The 15560-nt window shown below is 40.6% G+C and overlaps 1 protein-coding gene and 1 long non-coding RNA gene across 6 annotated transcripts in view; one reads left to right on the top strand and one right to left on the bottom strand.

Moving 5' to 3' along the window:
• FNDC3A (fibronectin type III domain containing 3A) overlaps positions 1–15560 on the top strand; it is a 459441-nt gene that overhangs the window by 243057 nt on the left and 200824 nt on the right. The gene's annotated exons all lie outside the window — the stretch shown is intronic.
• LOC141129786 (uncharacterized) lies at positions 8327–10625 on the bottom strand. Its single transcript, XR_012241865.1, has 2 exons — positions 10384–10625; positions 8327–8872 (listed from the first exon to the last, which is right to left on the bottom strand). It is a non-coding gene; the product is annotated as an uncharacterized lncRNA (long non-coding RNA).

Here is a 15560-nt window from a genome sequence, read left to right as displayed (position 1 = left end):
GGACGACTATCAATGTGAAAAATCATAAACCCATATTTTATTGACAATGGAAAATAGAAAAGAGATTTACACTGAGAAAATGAACCATTTTAAGAAAAAAAAAAAAAAAGGGTACATTTTTAAATTGATGGCAGCAACACATCTCAAAAACGTTGGGACAGAGCAACGAAATACTGGCAAAAGTAAGCGGTACTAAAATGTAGGAGCTGAAAAAATATTTTCCAACTAATTAGGTTATTTTGCAACAGGTCACTAACCTGATTGGGTATAAAAAAGGCATCTTAGAGAGTCAGAGTGTCTCAGAAGTAAAAATGGGCAGAGGTTCACCAATCTGAAGTTGCATTGAAAAATTGTCAAACTATTTCAGAGTAATGTTCCATAATGTCAAATTTGCAAAGACTTTAAATATATCATCAGCTACAGTACACAGGGTGGATAAAAATCAATAAAAAAAAAATCTGATTTTTTTTAATTTAAATTTGGATTTTTTGATTTAAATCAGATTTTTTTTATTTTTGTCAAATTTATTTTAATAAAATGCATTTGGAGTAAAAATCTATCTAAAGATAGTTCTCTATTTAAGATACATTAATAATTTAGTTTATTCAGCATGAAATGGAGCTTGGTTATGTAGTATGAGGCTGTATATTCTGCAATATTTACATTTTTAGTAAACTCATATAATGAATCCAAGCTCTGCAAGCTGAGATAACATGCACTGCATTGATGCATTCACACAGTTTCACAGTAACCATGAGATAAAACAAAGCTCAGGAATATTCCTTTATCCCATTGTTTTGCAAATCTATGTCCACTACAAACTGTATGACTGAATCGGTTCTGATATCGCTGCTTTACTGACCTGACAGCTTATTATTCTAAATAGGAAACCTTCATTTTGTTTGCAAATATTAAAGATTCTAACTACCAGGAAGAATGAGTCCTTACATTTAAAGAGCACCTGTCATTTCAGATCCATCATGGCAGCGCCTGTTAGTGGGCATCCACTCACCTGCTGCTGCCACATCCCTCACCTTGTTGTGTCACTGCCACACCACCAGCCGTCCCATTAAAGTGAATGGGACTGTCAGTGAATCAACAGCGGGTCAGAGGAGGAGCTGTTGCGGGACAGAGATGACAGTTGCTCTTTAAAAATTATTATTTAAATCAAATTCACCCTGACAGTACATATTGTCAAATGATGCAGAGAATCTGGAGAAATCTCTGTGCGCAAGGGGCAAGGACCAAACGCAATACTGGATGCTCATCATCTTTGGGCCCTCAGACGGCACTGCATTAAAAACAGGCATAATTCTGTAATGGACATCACTGCATGGAATAATTGCAACACCGTTTGCCGTGCCATTTAAAAATGCAAGTTAAAGCTCTATCATGCAAAGGAGAAGCCGTATCAGAACATGACCCATGACCCTGGCGTCTTTGCTAGGTCTAAGCTAAATTAAAATGGTCTGTTGCAAAATGGAAAACTGTTCTGTGGGCAGACAAATGGAAATTTGACACTCTTTTTGGCAACCATGGGTGCGTGACCTTCTGGCTTGTTATCAATTCAAAAGCTGGCATCTCTGATGGTATGGGGGTGCTTAATAGGGGTCGATGTGCTTAACCGCTTGCCGACCTGCTCACGCCGATATACGTTGGCAGAATGGCACTCCTGCGCAAACTGACGTACCTGTACATCAGTCCGCAAAAGCAGGATAGAGGGCTTGCGCGAAGAGAGGCAGGGAGGGGCGATGCCTATGTAAAAAGGCATTTCCCTGTTCTGCCTAGTGACATGACAGGGATCTTCTGTTCCCTGTCATCGGGAAAGGTAATCTCTGTCATGTCAGTGGTAGCCCATCCCCCCTACAGTTAGAACACGCTAAGGGAACACACTTAACCCCTTGATTGTCTCCTAGTGTTTAACCCCTTCCTTGCCAGTGGCATTTATACAGTATTCGGTGTCTATTTTTAGCTCTGATCACTGTATAAATGCCAATGGTCCCAAAATAGTGTCAAGTGTCGATCTGTCCGCCGCAATGTCACAGTCCCGATAAAAACCGCAGATTACCGCAATTACTAATAAAAAAAAAAAAATTGTAAAAATGCCATAAATCTATCCCCTATTTGGTTTGCACAAAAGTTTATAGCGTCTACAAATCAATAAACACTTATTGTGATTTTTTTAAAATTTTTTTACCAAAAGAAAGCTCTATTTGTGGGGGGAAAAAAGGAAGTCAATTTTGTTTGGGTACGACCACGCAATTGTGAGTTAAAGTGACGCAGTGCTGTATCACAAAAAATGCTCTGGTCATTACGGGGGGTAAAATTTTCCGGTGCTGAAGTGGTTAAAGATTTAGTGCACCTTCCATAACATTTTACGTGTTACACAGGGTGTAACATGCTAAGAACTGAGCGGCTCCCTGATTTGACAGCTAGCGGGGATCTTTTCTCCCCCGCTAGCTGTCACAATTTTAAAAAAATGTGGCCGAAATGTCTGCCACCCGCCTGGCTGCGTCATCCATTCACAATGTTCTGTGAATGGAAAACGACAAGGTCCAGCAGCTGTTGCGGCTGTTGGCTTGTAGTTTTCAATGAAATACCACGGAGCTGTGGCGCTCTGTGGTAGTTCATTCTCTCTTCCTGTCAGATTGCATCTGCTTGCCCATATGGGATGTACAGACACACAGATACAGGAGAAAATGCTGATTGCTGGTGCAATTCTTTAGAGGCCCCAGAAACAAAAAATAATAAATGCACATTTTTTTACTTAGCAAATATTTGGCGCATCTTGAAACAAAGAATACGACAAAGAAGACCCAGGACTGTTGAGCAGTTTAAATCCTATATCAGGCAAGGAGGGGACAACATTCCTTTCCAAAAATGTCAGCAACTGGTTTCCTCAGTTCCCACATGTTTACATGTGGGAATGTTAGTTGGGAATGTTAAATCGTGGTAAACATGGCCTTGTCCCAACTTTTTAAAGACTTTTAGTCTGCCATCAATTTCAAAATTACCTTATTTTTATTGATATCTAGGTACATTAAAATGGTAAATTCTCTCAGTTTAAACATTTGATATGTTTTCTATTTTCTCTTGTGAATAAAATATGGGTTTAAGAGATTTACAAATCATTGCATTCTGTTGCCATCTGCACAAGGGGCACTTTGCATTGATTGGAGGTACCATCCCTTGTGCTATTTTTTTTTATTTTATGTTTTGACTAAACTTAGGCTTTAAACTACTATATAACAATTATGTTAATGTATATATTTTTCTCTCTTTTCCTATAACATGCCTATAATAGGCACCAGTTCAGTCCATGAGCTAATAATGCTAGCCTGGTCAGGCCATAAACACGTTCTCTTTGTAATGCATATGTTAAGCAAATTAAGCTGTATAGAGATTTGGGGTATAAAAACACCAGGAATGCATACCCTTTGCTTGTCAGCCACCTTCATGTAGTCCACATTGTCCTACAACATGAGCCATTTTAACCACTTCACGCCCAAGGACGTCATAAAACGTCCTGGACTTTGAGTGGTGATATCTGAATGATGCCTGCAATTGCAGGCATCATTCAGATATCATCTTTTTCAGCCGTCAATTTCATGCACCCTAAGAACAATCATAGTGGCAGTTCAACCCACCTTCTGCCGCCCTCCGGTGCTTTTATCGTCGAGCTCAAGCAATGCCGGTGAAGGAATCCAGCAGCACAGGAAGTTGAGCATAGAGATTTCTGGTGACCCAATGGTCCCCAGTCATCTCTATGACCTTTGGTTATGACGTCACGTCCAGACGGTGGAAGTAAACTTTGCCGGTTACTCGGCTGGAAAGGCCGAGGTCGTTTATTTTATTGATCTCGGTCTTTCCACCCTAAAGGAGAGATGAGGGGTCTATAGACCCCTCATCTCTCCATAAAGAGGACCTGCCGCGCACTATTCCTATTCCAAGGGATGTTTACATTCCCTGTAATAGGAAAAAAAGTGATCAAAAGAAAAATAATGTGAAAAGAAAGTATAAAAGTAAAATAATAATAATAAAAAAAATGTAAAGCACCCCCGTCTCCACGTGCTTGTGCACACAGAACACATGCGTAAGTCGCGCCCACATATGTAAAAGACGTTCTGATCACACGTTGGGTATAGCCGTGAGCATTAGAGCGAGAGCAATAATTCTAGCCCAAGACCTTCTCTGTAACTCTAAACTGGTAACCTGTTAAAAATGTTAAAGCGTCGCCATGGAGATTTTTAAGTACCAAAGTTTGGCGCTATTCCACAAGTGTGCACAATTTTAAAGTGTGACATGTTCCATGTATTTACTTGGAATAACATCTTTCACATTATACAAAAATATTGGGCTAACTTTACTGTTTTTTTTTTTTTTTTTTTGTTTGTTTTTTTCTCATGAAACTGTGTTTGAAAAATTGCTGCGCAAATACCGTGTGACATAAAGAGTTGCAACCACCTCCATTTTATTCCCTAGGATCTCTGCTAAAAAAAAACCCATATATAATGTTTGGGGATTCATTTTATATGTAGGAGAGGAGTGCCAGAATAGGCCCAATATGGAAGCCCAGTATGGAGATTGAATATATTAAAAAGGCCAATATGAATGCATGGTGTTTATGCTGCCCTCCTTGCATATTTAAACTAGGAGGGATGCTGGTCTGCTTGAATGGTCTGTCTATTAAAATTCAGGACCGGCTACAGCGCTAAAAATAGCGCCTGCATAGCACGTGTGAAGAGCCTCTCCTGTCTGTTCCTTCTCATTGAACTGAATGGGCACCGCAGCCGAAAACCCCCACAAAAACTATGCTAAAGCACCGCTAAAAATAGCCCCAGGGGTGAAAGGGACCTTAGTAAAGTTTGAGTGGTCTTTGATAACATACAGGGCAAGTCCAATCAGATTTTTCAGATTTACTGGATCTCATAAATAACTCTTAGCATTCCTTCATAGTTTCAGTGGTGAATGAGAGCTCCAGAGCTGCAAACGTAGCCATTATTTCTAGTCCTTGGAGAGGGTTTAAAGTGGATGTAAACCCGATTCATGAAATTTGAGCTGGGCACATATATCTGCAGTGTTTTCTTACCTCTCAGTCCAGTGGCTGTCTCCTGCTCCGTTCTTCTGTTATCAGCCTGAACTTCTGACAAGTTCTCTGTCAACTGTGATAAAAGCAGCCTGAATTTTGTGTTGGGGAGGATGCTATAAATAGATTAGCAGAGTGCAGAACTATTCAATGAACAGATCTGAAAGTCTCTACCTATGAGGAGCGGGGGTGTGTGCCTTTCCTCCAATCAGCTGTCTTGGCTGTTTTCCCAGGCTTCACTGCAGTGCTAACCAGGAAGAAAAAAATCTCCTAACAGGATCTGAACTTTCTAAAGAATATATAAAGATGAAGACAGCAGATATACATGTAAAACTTAGGTAGGGAGATTTGTTTCATCCCTGTGGCTGTTTACTTCACTGGGTATATGTGAGGGTTTACATCAACTTTAATAATACAGCCAATCAAAGGCTGTACTAACAGGGCTGGAGAGTATTTAATTATGCTTTAGCGGACACACACTTACTGCCAACTATTCAAAACTTCAGATTTCCTTTCAACCAGACCACCAGTATATTGCACAGAATAAAGTTACGAGACACCAAATATGATATAGTTACTATGAATGTTTCTCTTGTTTGGGTGAATGGCCCATCTGCCTTCTGGAACTTGTAATATAGGCCTGTTTTTGTTTCTAAGGCCTCATTCACACGGGCGTACTTAAGCATATGCCCATGCGAGGGCTGTGTTTGCCCACATGGGGAAGCACAAATGTTCTGTGCATTCTTATGCAGGCAGTGCCATTCATGTCAATTGGGATGCAACAGCTGCATGAACAAAGCTACTGCTCCCAATTCCAAAGCAGTGTTGGGTGCGAGTCCCTGAACTCGAACAAGTGTGAATTTGGAGACCTGCATGGATGTCAAATTGGAAGCATTGTCCATGCAGCCTCTGCATCCCAATTGACATAAGGCTGGATGCACAGAACACCTGTGTATCCCTGTGTCGGCAAACAGTCTTTGCATGGGCATATGTTTCAGTAAGCCTGTGTGAACGAGGCCTAATTGATTTTACATCTTGCCATGCATCAGAGTAACCACTTTGTATGAAGGCAATTCCCTCACAGTAAGAATCATGGAATTTGGATACAGTTTGGTTGTGGGATTTAAAAAAATAAAACCTAATCTGATGGTGTATTTGCTCAAACTGTTCTACAGTTTGTTTTACAAACTGGTTTCTTATGATGGCTCCATTAGGAGCCTTTTGAGCACTCTGTCTAATATAGGTTTAAAAAATCTCTGCTTTCGCTTTGTATTTAGCTTAAACCGTTTTATTTCAATTGTGCTTTTTGTTAAAGTATAACTTAAGACAAAACGTTTTTTTAAGTTTTGGATAGAGTAGAGATAGATTAAAACCTGTCCGCTTTAATTGCTGTCTATGCTCCCGTTAGGGAGATGCATCCTTTCTATTTGTCCTATTTACCATTATCGTTGAAAGTGAAAGTAAAAGAAAATCCCCAAATTTTGTGTTATCCCCAGAAATATAATAGAGGGGAAATCTTCCAATGGGGACACTAGTTTTGGTGACCTGGGGGTCCTCAAGGAATTCCCTTACTTTGCAGGGATTTCCTCACACTTCTTGTTTGGCCATGGGACAGGAAATGAAGGGAAATCTCCGCAATGGGGCACAGATGGTAAAAATAAGTCTGACGGGTTACTACCCTCCTTTGCTCTATCCAAAATGAGAAAAATATTTGCCTATAGTTCTACTTTAGGTGTGTTGTATAGAATGTGTGACCTTCTCTAGCTGGCCATCACAGACCTGAGATTTAAATCTGACGTTTTTTGTCACTGGCTTGCAAATTTTGAAGTAAAGAGGGTTACTCTGTTGTCAATATGATCCCATTCTCCTTGCACAGATTTGGGTTTGCCAGACCTCATTGTGGTCACAAAGAAAAAATGCAGAACCTGCCATGTATCTGAGTTTTCCTGAAAATGCTGGTTGTAGGACTGTTGGGCTGATCTAGTGGCTTTAATACTTTCTAAATCATTGGCCTTAAAAACATGTAGGTTGTGTGCTTTGACTTTGTTTTTTGCATACCAGCTCTGGGTGAATGGCTTAGAAAGCATACAAGGCAGAGACAGACAAGTTACTAATGGGCAGCCTTCATATATCTCTTAGGGTAGGTCATAATCAATCGCGTTGTGCAGTGCTGGATCAATTTGTTAAAGAAACATAGCAACAAATGATGTAACAGATGAGCATTTTCTCTATTCACGAATACCAAAAGGCTAAAGCTCCAAAACGCTTGGAAATTGCTGTACAAGAATACTCAAAATGCAAAAATCTATATGAATAAAACAGCGCTGCGTAACGTGAATAAACAGCAGCCAACACACCTCTAGACCCAGGTAGTTAAAAAATATGCAAAAAGTGTGGCGCTATAAACTCAAAAAAGGATTTATAGTAACATATGTGACATATCTCGGGTCAAAAGTAGTAAATAGATAAACCATTCGGTTACATGTGATATAAAGAACCAAATATCACCTATATAGTATACAAAAGGTGTGAACCAATGTATGAGGAAATTTTTAGTATCAATACAAATTAAAAATAATATATTGTGTATACACTATACCATATACCAAAAGGCATATATATAAACATATAAATTAATCAAAACATGTGTATAACAAAACATGTGAAAAGTGATAACAAATAAATAAATAATAAAGTCCAAAAAGATGAATTGGCGCCACCGGCAGCCAGCAAGTTAAAGTCCACCAACAGTGTAAACAAGGAGGAGTGAAGAAGCCACCACCTAGGGTCATAGGGAGCTTACCAGATGCAAATTAATTGGAACGGCGAATGCCGGCCAAGTCATAACAGGCTATGAGACCAACGGGTCGCACAAGTGTAGTATTTTAGATGCCCATATTGGATTGAAGTTTGGAACAAAGATATATGAAGAGGCTATGTAGAAGCAACCAGAAATCCCGGGAAAGGCAATAATGATACAGAAAAGCCGTCACCTGAAGATCTAAAGGCTTACCAGAGGTTGTTGACCTGGAAAGACTTATATCAACCAAGTCAAATAGGCATAATGACCAACTGGTCGGAAAGGTATTCCCCTTTAACGTATCCTCAAAATACTTCAAATTAGGGCAACTGCTTGGCGTCCACAGTGAATCTCAACAGTCATAGGATTAATATCTCAATGGAAAGCCGCAAACGGGTATTCATATGTCATGTGAGAAATAGATGAAAAAGACTCACATAGCGTAATAACGTAGGTACTGGTTTATTAAAAACAAACTCACATTTTCGTAGATCATCAACAGTTTCAAAGATCAAGTAGCGGTAATGGTGAGGGGTCCACCCAACATGTTTCTGCTAAAGAGCCGTCATCTGGTGTTTGGACCCCCCCCCACCTCACCGCTATATAAAGGACAAATGACCCCCTATGGAAGTGACATGATACCGGAAGTGGAAATGAATTACATCACTTCCGGTCTGTATATCTAAAAAACAGCCAAATTAATCCATAACAACCTGAAAATTAAAATGCCTTTGAAAAATAATTAATATATATAGAGCTATATTGAATGTAGAGCATGTAGACCAGCTATATCCACTGGTGTACAGGGAGCGGAACCAAGCCTCGTTTTAGTGCCATATCCACAGAGGCTCTCTGTATTACACAAAGCCAAGCCTCGTTTTCATTCCGCGCTGTGACGTCATCACGCAACCGCGTAAACAAGGCTTGGATCAAAATGCAGGCTTATTCTGATAACCTGCTACAAGTATGCTGCCATTAAAGTGGACCTGAAATCAAAAAATAAAGATTTGTTAAGCTATAGGGAACACCTAGAAAAGTTATTTGTCCCTAAGCAGTTCCCTGAAAAATGTACCTTTTGTGTTTCTTGAGTTCTTCCTGAAAAGTTGCCGTGCACATCCTATGCCTGCGGTCTTATAGAAGTATACCTGTGCCTCTAACTGTTCATATCGTAACATTTAGTGATGTCACTGTAGTGCCACTCATGGTTTTCCTTTGCTGGAGAGGAAGCTGTACCCGGGGACTAGAATACATCTCCCTGCTTCTACTTTAATCATTCTGTGGGTCTATGCATTTTGCACCTTTCCTGCTTCTGTCTGATTTTTCCTTAATCTATGTTTGAATCCCAAGTTATCAGGGGGCCAGCTCTGAAATCTTACCATCACTACAAAGATGGGCTCCTCCACACAGACACAGCATAGTAAATCTGGCATGCAGAAAAGACCAGCTATAGAGAGCCCACAGGAAAACTGATCTTTTTTCCTTTGCTTGCCTCTTTTGGGCAGAACTTTTACTGTTCAGGTCCTCTTTGAGTTTAAGAGCCCGATCACACTGTGCAGTGCGATTTCAGCTCTATTCTTTTTGAATGGGCTGATATCGCATCACACTGCACCAAAAGTAGTGCATGCAAGAAAAAAAGCCTCACACCTGCTGCCACTCGCTGGGTCTCATGCCGCTATCTTTCCTTACTATGTCATTGGCAGTCAGTTGTCTCTTCTGGGTTCTTGCAACTGGACCCCGATGAAGTGCCACCAGGTCCACCCTTTAGCTGCTGTATGTTCCTGCACCAGTAACCACCTGGGAATATGTGATCGTAATATCCCCGAAAGCTGGAGGAGCTTATCATTTTTGCCTATGTGAAAATAAAGGCAGGGGGTGAGCTGGAAGAATAAAAATGGTAACAAAAAAATATACCCTTTTATTGCTGGTTCACACTAGTGCGATGCGAGAACCCTGCGAATCCAGTGCGGGTTCCCGCATCGCACCTGAACAGTACATTGGTTCACACTGAGATCTGCGAACCACTGCGGGTGTCAATGTAAAGTTAATGACACCCCCAGATTGGTCAGCAGATTGCAGTGCGAACTGTGAAATGGTGCAGGAATCGGATTGCATAGGTGTGAACACCCATGCGATCTGTTTCTAGTGCGGACCAAAAAAAGGGTCCTGCACCATTTTGGTGCGAATGTGATGCGATTTCAGCCATACAGTTTGTATGGCTGAAATCGCATCACATAGACCTCGCATGTGATCTGAACAGCAATGCAGTGCGAATCATATGCAATGTCTGCCATCACACTAGTGTGAACCGGGCCTTAATGTTGTGGGAAAAGTTTTGCAAGTTATATGGTGGTATTTCCCAACTTTAATGATTAAAGTTCCTATTAAAGAGGAAGTAAATCCCGGCCGATTTTTTTCTTATTTTTTCAATTTTCACATACAATAGCTCATTACAAGGGATAATAGATTGAAATCGGCCAAAAACGAGGTCTGTAAATACCTTATTTAGGCTCTTTGTAATCCCTTCATTTCCGGGTATTGGCCGCGCCATTGTTTGTGCTGTTTGCTGAATCTGTTCTGGACATCACTTCCACCCTTACTCTGTTTCCCTTTCGAAATCTCCCACATGCGCCGTAGCGCCGTATCAGGAAGGAGATAATCAGAGCAGCATCGCAAGACTTCTCCTTTGTGCTGTTCAGAGGGGAAGCTCGTCCATAGAAATGTCCCGACATGCAGGGAATACAGAAACAGCACACTTTAGGTGCCGTTAATGAAACGTCCTACTGCACAATTGCGTCATTTTCGATTACAGGACGATTTACATGGAAACTACAGCAGTGAGTACAGCTGCCTGTGTTATCTACATTTTGAAGAGCTAAAGTTGTCTCGGAGGGTTTACAACCACTTTAATGTGAAAGCACCTACAACTGCCTATTTTATTAAAAATGTTAAAGTAGGACTATAGGAAAAACGTTTTCATTTTGGATAGCGTAAGGGAGGGTCATAACCCCAGTCAGTTTATTTTTTGCCATCTGTGTCCAATTGCAGAGATTTCCCTTTACTTCCTGTTACATAGCCAAAACAGGAAGTGAGGGTTAATCCCTGCAAATTCAGGGAATCCCACCAGGTCACCAGAACTAGTGTCCCCATTGGAAGATTTCCCCTCTGACTTTTCTGGGGACAGCCTAACATTTGGGATTTTCTTTTAGATAATAATGGTAAATAGGGGGAATCTCCCTAATGGGAACATAGACAGCACTAAAAACCCAATAGGCGTTCTAATCCATCCCAACTCTGTCCACAACTGAAAAAAAAAATATGTAAAAGAAAAAGACTAATGCGCAAACCTAGGCTAGCTCTAATTAACTAAATGAGAAGCTGACAACATAGAAAAGTGTTCCCACACAAAGTGTACAATAATAATAATATTTTTTTATTTATTTTTCATTTTTATGAAAAAAAAAAGGTTTGCTTTTAGCGTCTGTGTACCACACAAGCATCTCACCATTTTGCAATCCACTGGATTGTGGATCTCCAGGAGTGGGATTGAGGGGCTTTCTGGCATTTAGATTTAGTTTGGGGATTATAAAGCAGGTTTTTTTTGCTAAGGTAAAGGGGACCTAGCAGATTGCCTTTTGCAATGTTTTTATAGCAGCCATTAAATGTGTGAGCCGGTATGAAGAAATGCATTAAGAAGTAGAACTCTAAATCTGCACTGTCAGAGAAATGTGAAACCCCCCCCCCCCCCTTTATTCATGCGACCCTGAAATAGAAACATCAGCTCCATTATACAGCGAGTTGAGTCCGGGTAGCATGAACGAATGCCATTTGTCGCTGAATAATCCATTCATGAAAATCTGTGTGCTCCAGTTCGTGAATGGAGATGACTCATTCAGGGCACAGTCCCAAGCCTCTGCTAAGAGCCATTAAATGATTCTTGACATCACAAGGAAAGCCATGTTATAGATGGTTTGACTGAGAGGAAATTGCCATACGTCTAGAGGGAGAAAAAATCCTCATGCAAATCAGGATGAGTCACTTGTAATTAAAGCCTGAAAGAGTAATAAACCATTTTTTATGAAGAGGAGGTGGCAGATTTTTAACTGCACTGCTTCCAATAAAGGAAGCCTAGATAGCACTTTCATTATATCTGTCTGGTAAAAATCCTGAGTGTGGCTGAAATTGGGAGATTCTTTTCTTGATGAAATAGTTAACTGGTCATTGAAATTTAGTTATTCAGAACATCATTGCTGCCTAAGTGTATTCATTGACATTATATATTCAGATGGTGCCTAGTACTATATTATTTGAGTCTTTAAAGCTGAATTGCAGGATGCATGCTAATGTATAGTTAGTACCCGAGGCACACAGCAGAGAGGAGAGGGGGATACGTGGCTGAAGCATGCCATATACATATAGGGGGAGATTTACTAAAACTGGTGCACACAGAATCTGGTGCAGTTCTACATAGAAACTAATCCGCTTCCCAGTTTTATCATCAAAGCTTAATCACTTCCAGACCGCCGCACGCCGATATACGTCCTAACTTTGACGTGGGATAGCTGGCTGCCATAACCCCGGTATCTTCATGTTAGGCCGGCGGTCCGGTTTCTGATAAGAGTGGTCTCTGTGACTGATTCGCCGCAAGATCACTTTTATCGGCGGCGGGAGAGGGACCCCTCCCACCGCACTCCGGTGCCCTCCGCTGATTACTGGATCCGTCGGCAATCGGATCTTCACCCTGGTTGGGCATAGAGACGAGTGAGGGGAAGATGGCCCCTACCCATCTCCATAACGATGCAGGGCGGCGACCTCACTTCCACCCACAGCTCTTAAAGGGACATTTTTATTTAATTATTATTATTTTTTTTTTTTATTATTATAATACAGGATTTATATAGCGCCGACAGTTTACGCAGCACTTTACAACATTAGGGCAGACAGTACAATTACAATACAATTCAATACAGGAGGAATCAGAGAGCCCTGCTCGTTAGAGCTTACAATCTAGTTTTTGAATGAAATTTTTTTTGCTTGTATTGCATTTAAGTGTAAATATGAGATCTGAGGGTCTTTGACCCCAGAGCTCATATTTAAGAGGACCTGTCATGCTTTTTTCTATTACAAGGGATGTTTACATTCCTTGCAATAGGAATAAAAGTGCACAATTTTCTTTTTTTTTTTTTAAAAAAAAAAAAACAGTGTTAAAAAATAAATAAGAAAAAACTTTTTTTTTTAATTTGTTTTTAAACGTGCCCCATTCTGCCGAGTTCGCGTGCAGAAGCAAACACATACGTGTTTAGTGCCCGCATATGAAAACTATGTTCTAACCACACACGTGAGGTATTGCTGCGATTGGTAGAGCGAGAGCAATAAGTCTAACCCTAGACCTCCTCTGTAACTCAAAACATGCAACCTGTAGAATTTTTTTAATGTTGCCTATGGAGATTTTTAAGGGTAAAAGTTTGACGCCATTCCACGAGCAGGCGCAATTTTGAAGCGTGACATGTTGGGTATCAATTTACATTATCTTAACATTATCTTTCACAATATAAAAAAAAAAATTAGGCTAACTTTACTGTTGTCTTATTTTTTTATTAAAAAAAGTGTATTTTTTCCAAAAAAAAGTACGCTTGTAAGTAATTTTCTAGCAAAAAAAACCTGTGTTTAACTTGTAAACAACACATCTCAAAAAGAGGCTCGGTCCTTAAGTGGTTAAAGTGGATCTTCACTCTACCTGAGCACCAAAAACACCATTTAATCACTTGCGCACCAGGTCCCTTTGAGCGGGATAGCAGGGGCGCGCCCGCTGCACAGCGAGGGTGCCGATGCTCGTGACCAGCGGTTGCGATGACCACAAGCGATAGCGGGCACAAGAGGCAGAACAGAGACGTGTGTGTATATGTGTGTGTAAACACACACATCCCAGTTCTGTGAGGAGACAGGAACCACAATCTCTCATCTCCTATATAGTCAGTCCCATCTCCCACAGTTAGAACACACGCATAGGGAACACAGTTAACCCCTTGATCGCCCCCTAGTGTTAACCGCTTCCCTGACAGTGGCATTTATACAGTAATCGGTGCATTTTTATAGCACTGATCGCTGTATAATTGACCCACAAATGTATCAACAGTGTCCGATATGTCTGCCATAATGTCGCAATTTCGATAAAAATTGCAGATCACCGCCATTACTAGTAAAAACATAAAAATGCCATAAATCTATCCCCTATTTTGTAGACGCTGTTACTTTTGCGCAAACCAATCAATATACGCTTTTTGCGATTTTTTTATTACCAAAAATATGTAGGAGAATGCATATCGGCCTAAACTGAGGAAAAAATTCACTTTTTTAAAAAAAAAATTGGGGCTATTTATTACAGCAAAAAGTACAAAATATTGTGGCTTTTTTTTTTTCAAAATTGTCGCTCTTTTTTTGTTTATAGCGCAAAACCCCCCCCCCCGCAGAGATGATCAAATATCACCAAAAGAAAGCTCTATGGGGAAAAAAGACGTCAATTTTGTTTGGGTACAACGTCGCACGACCGCGAAATTGTCAGTTAAAGCGACGCAGTGCCATATCACAAAACAGTCAATTCTTCCAGGGCTGAAGTGGTTAAACACTTCCTTAGCACGCTGTGGTCGAAAGACTGCTACAGCGCGGCTCTCTCATTGCGGGAGGGCGTGCTCCTGGAACCACGCACCTCACATGCCCCCTGGGATGCACATACAGCGCGCTCTGTGATTGCTGTGTCCTTGGGACACAACTGATCGTGGTAAAGGGCAAATCACAGCGGCCCTTTACCACGTGATCAGCTGTGTCCAATCAGCTTTGCCGGCTATCGGCAGTATTCTCCTCACGCTCTGTCACAGAGTGAGAAGAGGAGAGTCGGTAATTGGCCATCCTGACAGGGGACATGCACACAGAGATTCAGGGCCCTGATTATTAGTGCCACTTCATCAGTGTCCATCAGTGTCACCTCATCAGTGCACACCGGTGAAGGAGAAAAATTACTTATTTGCAAAATTTTATAACAGAAACTAAGGGAAGTTTCAAAATTTTCGATCTTTTTTCCTTTGTTTAAAAAATAAATAAAGAACCCAGCAGTGATTAAATACTAACAAAAGAAAACTCTATTTGTGTGAAAAAAATTATAAAAATCTCATGAGTACAGTGTTGCATGAACGCGCAATTGCCATTCAAAGTGCCACAGCGCTGAAAGCTGAAAATTAGCCTGGGCAGGAAGGGGATAAAAGTGTCCATTAAGCAAGTGGATAATTCATTTTGCATAGAATTGAGGTAAAAAAAAAAACTTCTGTGTCACATACTCTAATATAAAAGTGGATTACGCTAACTTCTGTGTATTATAATACCACTGCTGAAATATAAAAAATAGAATATCTATCCTATGTAGTAGAGCTGCACGATTCTGTGAAAAATGAGAATCGCGATTCTTTTGCTTAGAATACAGATCACGATTCTCTCACGATTCTTTAAAATGGTTAAATTTAAAAGAGAAAAATCAGCTGTAGATGGCGCATGCGCAATCAACACGCCGCTGGCTACCGATGCTCGGGGCTGGTTATTCATTTAATACAGCAAGGGGCGGATGCTTTTCTCAAACCATACATCCACCCCTTTGAGAAAAGCATCCGCCCCTTGCTGTCTTTATAA

Source organism: Aquarana catesbeiana, linkage group LG02, assembly GCF_042186555.1.
Source record: "Aquarana catesbeiana isolate 2022-GZ linkage group LG02, ASM4218655v1, whole genome shotgun sequence".
NCBI lineage: Eukaryota > Metazoa > Chordata > Amphibia > Anura > Ranidae > Aquarana > Aquarana catesbeiana.
The sequence above is the reverse complement of the archived record's forward strand: the minus strand, read 5'-3'. Positions and strand labels throughout refer to the sequence as shown.